This window comes from Amblyomma americanum, chromosome 5, assembly GCF_052857255.1.
Source record: "Amblyomma americanum isolate KBUSLIRL-KWMA chromosome 5, ASM5285725v1, whole genome shotgun sequence".
Lineage (NCBI taxonomy): Eukaryota > Metazoa > Arthropoda > Arachnida > Ixodida > Ixodidae > Amblyomma > Amblyomma americanum.
Window position 1 is genome coordinate 78,830,887 of NC_135501.1, and position 11,417 is coordinate 78,842,303.

Below are 11,417 nucleotides of genomic sequence, written 5' to 3' on the forward strand. Positions count from 1 at the left end.
TGTGTTGTGTTGTGTTTTATATGACATTGGTAGCTAAGGCCATCATGCGCCAAACGCAAACGGACAGATTTATAACACAGTTAAAGAGATATAAAGAAAAAATACGAGCATGGTGGCAACAGCCCCCCCCCCCCCCCCCCACACCCCCCGTTTCAAAGAGGACGCTCCTACCTTGCATCAATCCACGCATGGTTCGAAATTTAGAGGGTCGGGTTCAGATACCTTTGACCTCGATGTTACAAATATATTCAGCATACCATCGTTATTTGTCTGGTACGAAATCTCGGGGAATGCGCCTCAAGACGGACAAAGCCGGCCCTAGCAAGCGCGGCAATGTGCCCTGGTGTGTTGGCTCCTCTACACATCAAAACCAGAATTAATCAAATGCTCTCGCTGCCTTACTATAGTACACAATAAACACGACTTCGGAGAGCACGTTGTCGGCGGGCCTACTTAATTTTACTTTATTACTTAATTTAAGGTGGTCTCCAGTTGTGCAGTCGCTCACAGCGGTGTAGTCATATAGGATGGGAGCGACGAGTAGGGATTAGTTCCCAAAGCAAAAGTTATGACAAGCGGAACTAAAAGTGGGAATTTCGAAATATTTGTGGCGCTGACCCTGAAGGGTCTCAGGGTGCCCTTTTTTGGCGCACTTCTTTTAAAGCTCAGTTTTTTGTATGGGCGAGAAAGGATGACTAGCCACGCGAACTTCGCCAGCTTTCTTCCCTTCAAAGCTGTGCGATGCCTTGATTCTTTGGCCATAGAGGCCAGAACAGCTTGAGCAGCGTATTAGTAAAAAGTAGTAATTTTTCAAAGTAGTTAAACAGAGTAGGCGTGCGAAAGGATGTTTTTAGCCCCGTTGGCTCGTGATTTTTCTTTGCCCGGTCGTCGGCATGCCTGGCGATGAAATTAGCTTAATATTTATATACGTTGATGAAGTAGATGATGTGCAATGCACAGCGCGAGTGTGTATGAAGCCTACAATGCCTACAATGAAGCCTACAATGCGCAGTACAAGGCGCGAGAGTGTGTTGCAGTTTAACACGAGGCATGATCGGCTGCGGTGGTGGCATAGTGCTCTCGCGCAGATGCCAGCGAAGCTGCTTTGTTCACGCCACCGCGGGTTTGATTCCCTGACATGGAATGTTTTATTTATTTCTTTATGGTTTGCCCAAGGCAATCCTCAAAGTCAAGCTGCACACAAACTCAGTGATGACCCTGTTAAGTACTGCTCTCGCACTGAAATATACATTCTGGATGTTCGCTATTATCGAAATAGAAGGCAAACCTCAGAAAACGTGACGGAGCGGTAACCATGGTGACGAAGGTTCCAGAATTCCTTACAGCTTTCTGCGGCCCTGCAATACACAATTGTACTGCGTTAAGTGGGCTCTAGAAATCGACCGCCTTTCGAGCGCAGCTCTTGAGCCTCGTTCGTGGGCTGAGCGGCGTCGCCGTCGGCCTCTGTGTAACCGGCAGAGCGAACGAGTGCAGCAGAGGGCGAAAGGGAGTGAACGCGAAGCGCAGTGGAACAGGAAAGCACGGTGATAGCGAAGAGAGCGCGAAGAGGAAAGCGGAGGACTAGGGTACGGCGGTAGCATGAAGATAATAGAGGTGGCACCAGAGTAGCGCGCTCCACCGTCCGTTCGCCCGAGGCAAGGCTCCGAAGAGGTGGATCGGTGTGGACGCTGCCCTGTTCCGGCACTGCGCATTCGTTCGGCCCTAGCTATGTGTTCTGTATGCAGTCGCTTACAGCAGCTGCGCTCAGAGCTCGCATTGCTGAGAAACGCAGAAGTCCGCTAACGATTTTGTTTCTCATTCCAGGAATGTTACAGCCAATATTGTTCTCAAATCTGAAGCATCTGACCACGTGTTCATTGAGGTTGACGTCATCGGTAAGTATCGATTATTTTTTGAGTGCAGGCTTCAGCGTTCAGAAGGTTATTACAGTTTATAACCTTCCTTTACCTTCTGTAGTGTATACTGATCATGCAGACTCTATTAACCAAATTGGTAAATTGAATCAATAATTGCATTTTAAATCAGTACTACTTTGGCACCATACCACTTGTGTTGCATTTTAGTGGCCTGTTAGCAGCTTGTGAGCTGTTTTACCTCCCGAATGTGAGCTGTTTACCTCGTATGCTTTATTTTTGCCTGTCTTCTTTTTCGCCTACTTTTACCCCAAAAAATCTAATTCATTAGTCACTTGTATACGCACATGTATGTATGTCATGAACCAACCAGCCAGGCCAATTCCACTCTGGTTTATATGTGTACACCGCACCTATTGTATTTATTTATTCAGGTTTTTTGATAACGTGTGATGACATACTATAATTCTTTGATTATGTGATGATGCCTGCCGCCGCCCCCCCCCCCCCCCCTATGTAATGCCCCGGGGCCTTTACGGTAACAAAATAAAATGAAATAAAAAATCGAAAACAAAGATCCGTCTTTGGCGCGGCCGAATGTGGACCTTCGCATGACGCATAGATGACGTAATAGAGAATTTTTCCTAGTCAGTTGTGCGCGTGCTGAAAACCTGAAACAGCCAATGTAAACCATGACCTTGTTCAAAAAATATCCCGACTAAGGCCCCAAGCAAGAACACGCAAAGCAATTATGAGCTGTTGGGCAGTTTTAGAGCACTCAAAATTTCAAAGCTGCACGAAAAAAACGGCTGGGTCGAAACTATAAATTTTAAAATGCAAAATACATTTGTGAGAGACTGAGCGTCGTATGGATGCGAAGCTCAGTGCAGAAGTTCCTGATATAAAGGAGAATTCGCCATATGGTTTAGTTCAAATACTTGCATTTCTAAAATGTCTGCAGCCGCTCATTATCACAGCTTTCCAACCACACCACAGTGCGCTCTACACGTAGAGTACCCATCCAGAAATTGTTAAGGAATAACTGAGCCTCTTTTCACATCACCAGGACAAGCTGAAAATGCACTCAGCAGAACATATACGGTCATGAGCGCTGATTCGAACAGCATTGCATTTAGACTGTTTCCACCAACTGAAGGTACGTTGAAACTTCGAGCCAGTCGCATGGAATGCTTGCATGAATGAATATATCACGATTTAAACGTCTGTCGTCGCTGGATTTGTGCCTTGCTTTAATTAAACTTAAAAGGACACTGAGGAGAACTCTATCAGATTTTTTTTTTGTTAGCAAAATCTGATAGTTCGGCATTTCATGGCTTTGTTGCCGCTTGTCCTGGAGCGAAAGATACATTTATTTCAACGAAATTTCGATTGGAAGTTCAAAAAGTTTTTCCCGCCGCTCCGATTCAAACTCGAGAACTTTTATGACGTCACGGAGAACTCTTATGACGTCACAGGACGAAGTGACGTGATACGTGACGTAAACGCAGACCCCGTTATTTCTGGCGGCTAGCGTTTCGGTCCAGCAGCTGCCGAAATGAAAGCTACCGCCGCCGCACGTTGAAGGAATCTATCGGGCGTCGCTGCCGTCGCTTCGTTTACGTTTGCACCGGCGTCTTGCCAGCGTTGCGATGGATCCCGTTCCCGAAACCGACGACATAGTTCTCGCAAACACTCCGGCCTGCATTTCAGCGACCTCAGCCCCACAGAGCGTGCGATGCTTTTGAGGGAGCACAGTTAGGTTAGGCGCCGGCGGGTAGTTTCCCCCTTTCGCCGTGAGCTGCCGTTGCAAACTAAATATCATAAACCCAGTGCGGGGAATCGCGAGGGGCCAGGACAAGGTCGGCGCGTTGCGCCAATCAGAGGCTAACCGGGACTTCGGGGCCAACGGATTGTGATTCCTTGAATGGCGCGGAAGGGCCAAGTTATATGTTTATTTATTTTCCACAAAAGAAAACGAATGGGGGCTCAAGGGCGGTCGCGTTTAAAGTTGGAGGCTTGAAACGAAAGTCGGCGCACGACGCTTCAATGGCTTAATTCCGCTAGATCCAACGGGTCGACTGGATCGGGCTCTCTCGCCCACTTGCATGTACCTTCAGATGTGTGTACTGTGAATGGATTAAATTAGCGGAGAGCTCGGAAAGAACAGCTCTGCCCAACTGCCGAAGCTATTGGATTACGTCACAACGCGCACCTCGCTGCGGAGCCGAATCAGTCTGGCCGGGCCGGCGGCGGCTTGCGCACTCGGCGCGAAATAGAAACATGCTCCAAGTCGCCGCCAGTGCGGTCAGAGTGCGCCGAAGCCGCCAAACGCGTCGGCGGTCAAGCGCAGTTGGAGTATAGAGGGCCTCGCTTTGGTCGACGTGACGCGTAACGTGCACTTGACGACGTGACGACGTAACGTGCAGCGCGCGCGTTACGCCGGAGCATAAACGCGCCTTAACAGAGCCTGCGCTTAACCGCTAACGAACGTATTCGGTGGCGGCATCTATGGGAGCCACTGAAACCCCCCGCCCGCTCACTGAATAAAAAAAGAAATCCTCTTCCGTGGCTCAGAATCAAGCCAGTGCTTTTGGCGTATGAGGCGGAGACGCTGCCACTCCGCCACGACGGCCCAAGGTATACCGATTAATAAAGGCGCATCTAGTGAATGAACTCATCCGATGCAGAAATCTCCGCGCTTTCGCTACGTATATCCTGGCCTGACAGCGCTAGGTCATCAGCAGTTTTGCTTAACTGCCTTGTACCTTGTCTCCCGTCCCTAATAAACAATTTTCGTTAAGTAGTTTGAAGTTGACTGGCACAGTCGGGAATGTTTCGCCGGGCGAGCGTGCGAAGAGACAAGTGCTGTTTATACTGCGAACCGCCTTGTAATATCACCAACCATCGTGCCATCATAGTTTTTCATCGACCATGGCGATCATCGGACACGCCTTAACAGGATCCTTCAAAGGTTAGCCAGCACTTGGCGCGGTACTTGGAGTTCCTCTGTTTTTCGGCGCTTGTAAATCGAGGCGCGTCAAAAACAAAAGCACGGGGTACGCAAAGCTCATAGACGCGAAGCACCATAAAAAATGGAAACTCTCCTGGCCGCCTGTGACGCCGCCAAGCATAGGTTTTCTTTGCTTCCAACATTCAGGTTGTTTTTTGTCTGTCTTCCTTGTGTGATAAAAGTGCTCTATCGTTTTTAAAACAAAACCTACTTCAATATTGAACCGCGCAACCTTCTTTTGTCAGCCTCAGAGATTTGTGGCGTCCATTGAGGAAGGAAAATTCCTCCAAGGTGGCGTCACTTGTCCTAAGACGTCACCAGGCTTGTACTTGCGAGATTTGCCTATGGTGGCGATACCTGTATTTTGGTACTTGCTATTTTCTACCTTACAAGAGCTTTGTTTTCAGTAAGAGTGGAGTTTTTGTGATCAGGAGCTGGTATTCTATCGATACAGGCCAACTTCAATTTCTCCACGGTGTCTCTTTAAGTGTAAAGTCACGGACAAACGCTTTCGGGATGCAGATTGGCCCCAAAAAAATTGATTTTTGAGTTCTCTCGACAGTCAGTGTCATGCTGTTTTTCTAGAAGATGGAGCAAGCATGCCCCGTTCTGCTTAAATTTTTTTGTATTCATCTGTTTTTCACGAGAGCATAGAAGTATTCTTTTTCCTGGGAAACCACATCCAGAATTTTTTTTTCCATGACTGTGCATAGAAAGACGAAGCCACCGTTCAACATGTTGCGGTTTTGTAGCCAGTGATTAATATGGATGCCGAATGCTTATCGATAACTGTCGCCAAGAAAAACAACAGGAATTCTACGACGGCGCACACAGAGCGCTATTAGTGTGGCGCTCTGTGTGGGCCGACCATCACATTATTCCTGTCATGTTTCGCTCCGTCAGTTATCGATGACGCATGTCGCACCAGCTATCCCGAACTTTTAAGCTTACTGCTATATTTCCAAAATCCGGACGTCTTGAACGTGCAAAGTATGCCAAAAGCTCAAAGGACAATTGCCACTGCATAACGCGAGGTTCGGCGATAGTTGTTTACTGTTGTGAGTATAAGATTGTGTAATTTATAACATTTTTATTCACCGACGCTGTGCGCATGACTTATTTAACCTGTCACTCGTGATGTCACTGCGGTTGGCCCACTCAGCGTTGCACGTTACAGTGGCGTCGTGCGTGACGCTACTATACACGCTGAGTAATAAATGGGGCAAGCTCCATCGTTGCTAAACGTGCCCTTAACAGCTGCTGCTGTAAAAAGCGACCGAAATTTGCCTCTGTGAAACAACTCCCACCAACAGCAATTGGCATATTGAAATTTCCTTCCTCCGTGGCACGCCGGCTACGATAGGCTGCTGACACACTGCACAAGCAGCGTGAATTTTCGCCCAGGAATATCCTAAGTACCAATAGTCGCCACTCCTCACGACTGTCGGGAGGTCCTTCAAAACGCCGCGTGCATTGTCATTGTCATAACCCGCTGCTACCTCTCATTCTATCCTCCATCAGGTCCGCACCTATCGCCGAGCTATACTGGTTATAAATTGGCGACGACAGCTGCCCGGATGAAACAGTGAACGCCACGCCGAAGCATACGTGCTCAGAATATCATGAGAAAAATCTCTTAGCTAAGAATGCATTTCAGGAGCTTCCACTCGAGTAATGTACATGAACACACACGCAAATAAGCGTGTGTGTCTGTGTGTGCACGTGGGTAGGTGTTTCGTTACGCACTATCCAGACTTAAAAACAGTATTTAACGCGAAATTCTTCAGGACATATTGTAGGATACAAATTCTAGCACGTACAACAATATACCGCAAACACGTACCGCAAGTTGTGTTTTATATATATACAACCGAATCTTCGTGGTCGGCCTATAATGATGTCTTGCTGATCGCGTTTGGTTAAGTAATATATTTCACAGAGACAGTGAACTGAACTGCGGTTGGAAAGCAAAGCCAAAAGCGTTAGAAAAGACGTGGGCTTAGTAATCGGCTCTTCAGTGATATATCACTTAAGTGGCAACGAAAAAACCGCAAAAAAGCCTCCATTCTGTAACAAAAGAAAAAACAGCGCTAGTTTCTCGCTAACCACCCAGAAATACCAGACAGGACGGGCGCCGGTCTTTCAGTGTGGTTTGTGTAAAAATTAGCGCTGTTTTTACTTTTGCTACACACTGTTACACCAACTATAGCCCAGCAAGAGGTGCTGTTAAAGCCTCCATCACCAACATATCCTGGAATTTCTCTTGCGCCAGTACACAATCTCTTCAACAACGAATCTGAGGTGTTTTGTTGCAAGCAGGGTTTTCGAGAAGACGTCTTCAGTAGCGGTAGTATCTGTGTCAACCGACGTCGTCAGAGTATATGCTGAGGGGCACGCTGGGCTTCGTAGGACCGCGACATCCTTGTTGGCAATGTTTACCCCCGTCGACCAAAAGCTTCAGCAAAAACGATAAAGTGTACGCTGGTGTTTTTCTGCACACTCATGATTTATTTGGATTTGCAACTCCGATAACGGTGAAAAATAGTGCATGTGTTCGCTTGCTCACCCCTATGAGGCGGCTGCTGGTTATACTACCTCTAACTTACCATATTCAGGACTACAAGGCTCCGACATGAAGAACCAGACGCATTTTCCTCGCTATTCCGTGTTTGGTTTTATAGTGGCAAGGTAAACTCACGCAAATGAAGGAAAAATATTCATTTCAGTTTCACTGCCTAACTCGCAGTGTTTGGTGTTCAATATGTCAAGCATGCTTGCACAGCGACAAAGTCGTTTCCCTCGGCCATGAAGTTAAAAGGCTTCTCTGCTTCTTTCGTGCTGCGGCAGTGGCTCCAGTGCCGTCACGAAACTAAACTGGCACTTTAATTACCGAGTCTCGCTAACACTATTCACAGTGCCCATCAGCGCAAAGCTTTCTGGCAATATACCGCGCCACATGTGCAGGAGCGCTTTGGCTTTTTAATGACAAGCACTCATAGTGAATGAAATATGCGCTTATGATTGTAAGAAGGAATAATGAATCAAGTGACCAGCGATTTATGCTTCTCTTGCAACCTCAAAACGAGCTCCACGAACATGCCCACTCCCTACAAACCCTAAGGACGCATACTACGCTGTAGACTAGCGAAAAAAATTATTTTTATTCTCTAAAGTAAAAGACTTTTGAAGCAGCCGTCTTCCACAGCGCTCCAACGCGTCGGAATTGTGAACAGTGTGCAGCATAAAAAGAAATTTTAGCATAGCGACATTCGGCCCCGCCGCGGTGGCTCAGTGGTTAGGGCGCTCGACTACTGATCCGGAGTTCCCGGGTTCGAGCCCGACCGCGGCGGCTGCGTTTTTATGGAGGAAAAACGCTAAGGCGCCCGTGTGCTGTGCGATGTCAGCGCACGTTAAAGATCCCCAGGTGGTCGAAATTATTCCGGAGCCCTCCACTACGGACCTATTTGTTCCTATCTTCTTTCACTCCCTTCTTTATCCCTTCCCTTACGGCGCGGTTCAGGTGTCCAAAGATATATGAGACAGATACTGCGCCATTTCCTTTCCTCAAAAACCAATTATTATTATTATTATAGCGACATTCGTTATCAGTACCGCGATACACATTTACGATGAGCCATCTGCGCATGTGTGCCTCCGAAGCGCCAAGTACGCATGCGCAGGCGGTCCCTCAGACGCACCTGCCAGTGTACACACGCCATTGAGCAGGCATAGTTGGGTCTTCGTGTAAGCGGTTCACCGTATCCGAACGTGGGTCTCGCTACGCTTAAACTTTCTAACAGCAGGCGGGTATGCTTTCACTAACCAGCTGACTTTCTTGGTCATATGCAAGACGTCCGCTGCTTTAAGCTGCAAAGGACAGAGTTAAAGACAACACGAATTACCAAAGCGCAACCGTCCGTGTTGTCTTTAACTCTGTACATGTCAACCTAAGCAGCATACATCTGGAAAACGGCTCCAGAATCACTGGATCCCGCGCCCAGAAAGCCAAATGAAGCCACTGTACGTAAAAAGTGGGCTAACCACTATGGTGCCGCTCGGACGTTTCAGCGTAAAGACCATGTCATCCGTTCGACTTGCGCCAGTGTTGTGTCAGTGGCAGATTCTCATATATGCGGTGAACTTGAGTAGCACGTCAACTCTCAACCGTCTGTACTCCACCAGTAATGTTATTGGGAGGCAGGTTTAAACAAGTTGGCGCTGAAATTCGCAGCTTATTTGATCACCGCCTGAAATTTTCCCAAAGGGCAGTTAGTCATTCGGTGCATATTTCTTCAATTCTTTTACAATACGTCAGAAAGATCAGCATTAATTCAGGTTTCTTATACACTTACGCTCATGGGACATGCACTGCGGTAGTTAATGGGCTCAAATTCGTTCAGGAGCTCTGGGCAATAAACAGGCCGCATTCTGCATCACGGCACTTTGTTTTCTTGTGAGACGAGGACACAATTCATCCTACCTAGCCCGCTAGCACGCTGATGCAAACACACATACACTACGGGGCACTTAAAACAACACAGAGGGGTTCAGCAAAAGGAACGCCAGCGTCCTACTGGGTTCCGGTGCGCGTTGCTTCGTCGTCCTACCGCCATGTGGTGCAGGTGTACGACAGTTGACGGTCGCTGTCGGCGACGAAGCACTCGACAGGGCGGGTACAGCTCGCTCACCGGGGAAGGAATCTGCAAGCAGTCGACTGGCGGTAATGTTCTAGCTACCAAGAGGCCGGTACCAGTCGGCAGCCGGATGGTAGAAAAGCCTGGCTAACGGGAGGCCGGTATCAGCAGACAGGTGCGTTGGAATCTCCTGGCTACCGGGAGGATGGAATCAGTAGGCAAGTGATTGTCGGTAGGTCGACTGGCCACGGAAAGGCAAGCATGACCTGCAGCAGGGTAGCGTGGTGCTGCTCGGGCAGCCAGACCCCAGACCTCGGTGCTCGGCCGGCGCAGGCTAGCTGGCCTTGTGGAAATGCCGAGCTCCAAAAAGGACGTCCCGCCACTCAGACACCCAATGCCACGACTGTTTTGACGCGCAGCTCTGACGTTCGATCCTTCACGTGCACCGGCTCGCCCCGCAAGCCTACACGCTTTTTCGTTGTCCGCCCGGAACCACACAGTGGCAAAATCCCCATCATCACAGGCAGAAGCTTCCCTGCCACAAAATTCAGCCTTCTTCCAGTGAACAGAATAGAAATCTGGGCTAGTTAGAGGCTGTTCATGACAAAATTTGCAGGCGCAAACTTTACATGCACAGATAAAAGAAGACAAAGGATACGCGACGTTCCCACAACTGGTTTATTAGGCCGCGGCTGCTTAAATACGAAACTACAACAACATGACAAAAAGTAATCAGGGCAACTTCAAAATTTAAAAAATATGAAGACCTGCGGAGATATACTATTTATTTTTTATAGCGATAGTGACGGTGAGCAGATGCATCTGCGTTAAGGAACTGTGTCTACATCACTATATGTTTTAGCGGCATTATAAGGGCGTAAATGAGACGTTGGTGATCCTACCTGGTTTTTATAGCTTCGTAATCATTGTAAATGAAAATAAATTAATTTCTCTCGCTAACTATGATTGTTCATATTTATACAATAGTGCTGTTTTATGTTAATTTCTTTCTATGTGCATACTGTTACCCTTAGAAGGCACCAAATTTTCTAGGCGATAAAAATGCTTCTGTGTCGACTCGTTTATATTCACTGCTGTCATATCAGCAAAACACTTTTGACGCCGAAAAATGTTTACAATCTCTTATATTTTATAAGTATAACATTAACATGACAAACATTCCAGCACAATGACCCGAGGCATGCCTTGGCCTGCCGAAGTAGGGTTCTGCTGTGCCTGTAAAATATTTTATCTCGAGCGTCATGAATGCTGGTGTCTTGTTGCCATTTTATTTGTGTCTTTAGACTCCAGTTGCTATCGGAAATTCTTTAAAGAAAATGTCCTTTCCGGCATCTCACCTAAGTGTAAGCCCAAAACGAGATAACAAAAAGGTTTTCATAGTTGAGGGATTCTATATGCAATATGTCCACTTTATTTTTTAGTATCGTGCGCAGTTTTTTCCTGGCTTAAGCGATAATATTCGTGCGCAATTTTTTGTTTAATTTCAGGAGAAGTAATGTGTACACTCTGGGCAAGAAAAAGCGCTGCTGCAAGCATTCAAATGAACAGCACTTGGCCTAAGGAGTGTTCTGGACGCCAAGTTCGTGTTTATGGACGAGACGAATCTCTGTGCAAACGCTACAGCGCTTGACTGGGAAGGAGTAGTTGGAAATTATAAATAAAGGGGCCATGATCCCTTGAGCGCGGCTTCTGTTCACTCATTACTGTTCAGCAGCAGCGAGAAAATGTATTTTTGTCCAGCGCCTCAGTTACCAAACCACAGTAAAATCTCTTATCGTTAGTGAGTTAGTGATATGAAAAATGTGTACGTGAGGATGTTCTATTTTGTTCTGCTTTTAAATATTACCTTCAATCCGTTGTCCCAAATGACAATGGTTG

At 47.2% G+C, this 11,417-nt stretch overlaps 1 long non-coding RNA gene across 1 annotated transcript; it reads left to right on the forward strand.

Annotated features, from left to right (window-relative positions):
* The first annotated feature begins 1,806 nt into the window (after window positions 1-1,806).
* On the forward strand, window positions 1,807-11,181 carry LOC144134836 (uncharacterized). The gene is made up of 3 exons (XR_013315274.1): window positions 1,807-1,895; window positions 2,941-3,030; window positions 11,027-11,181. It is a non-coding gene; the product is annotated as an uncharacterized LOC144134836 (long non-coding RNA).
* Window positions 11,182-11,417: the final 236 nt, after the last annotated feature.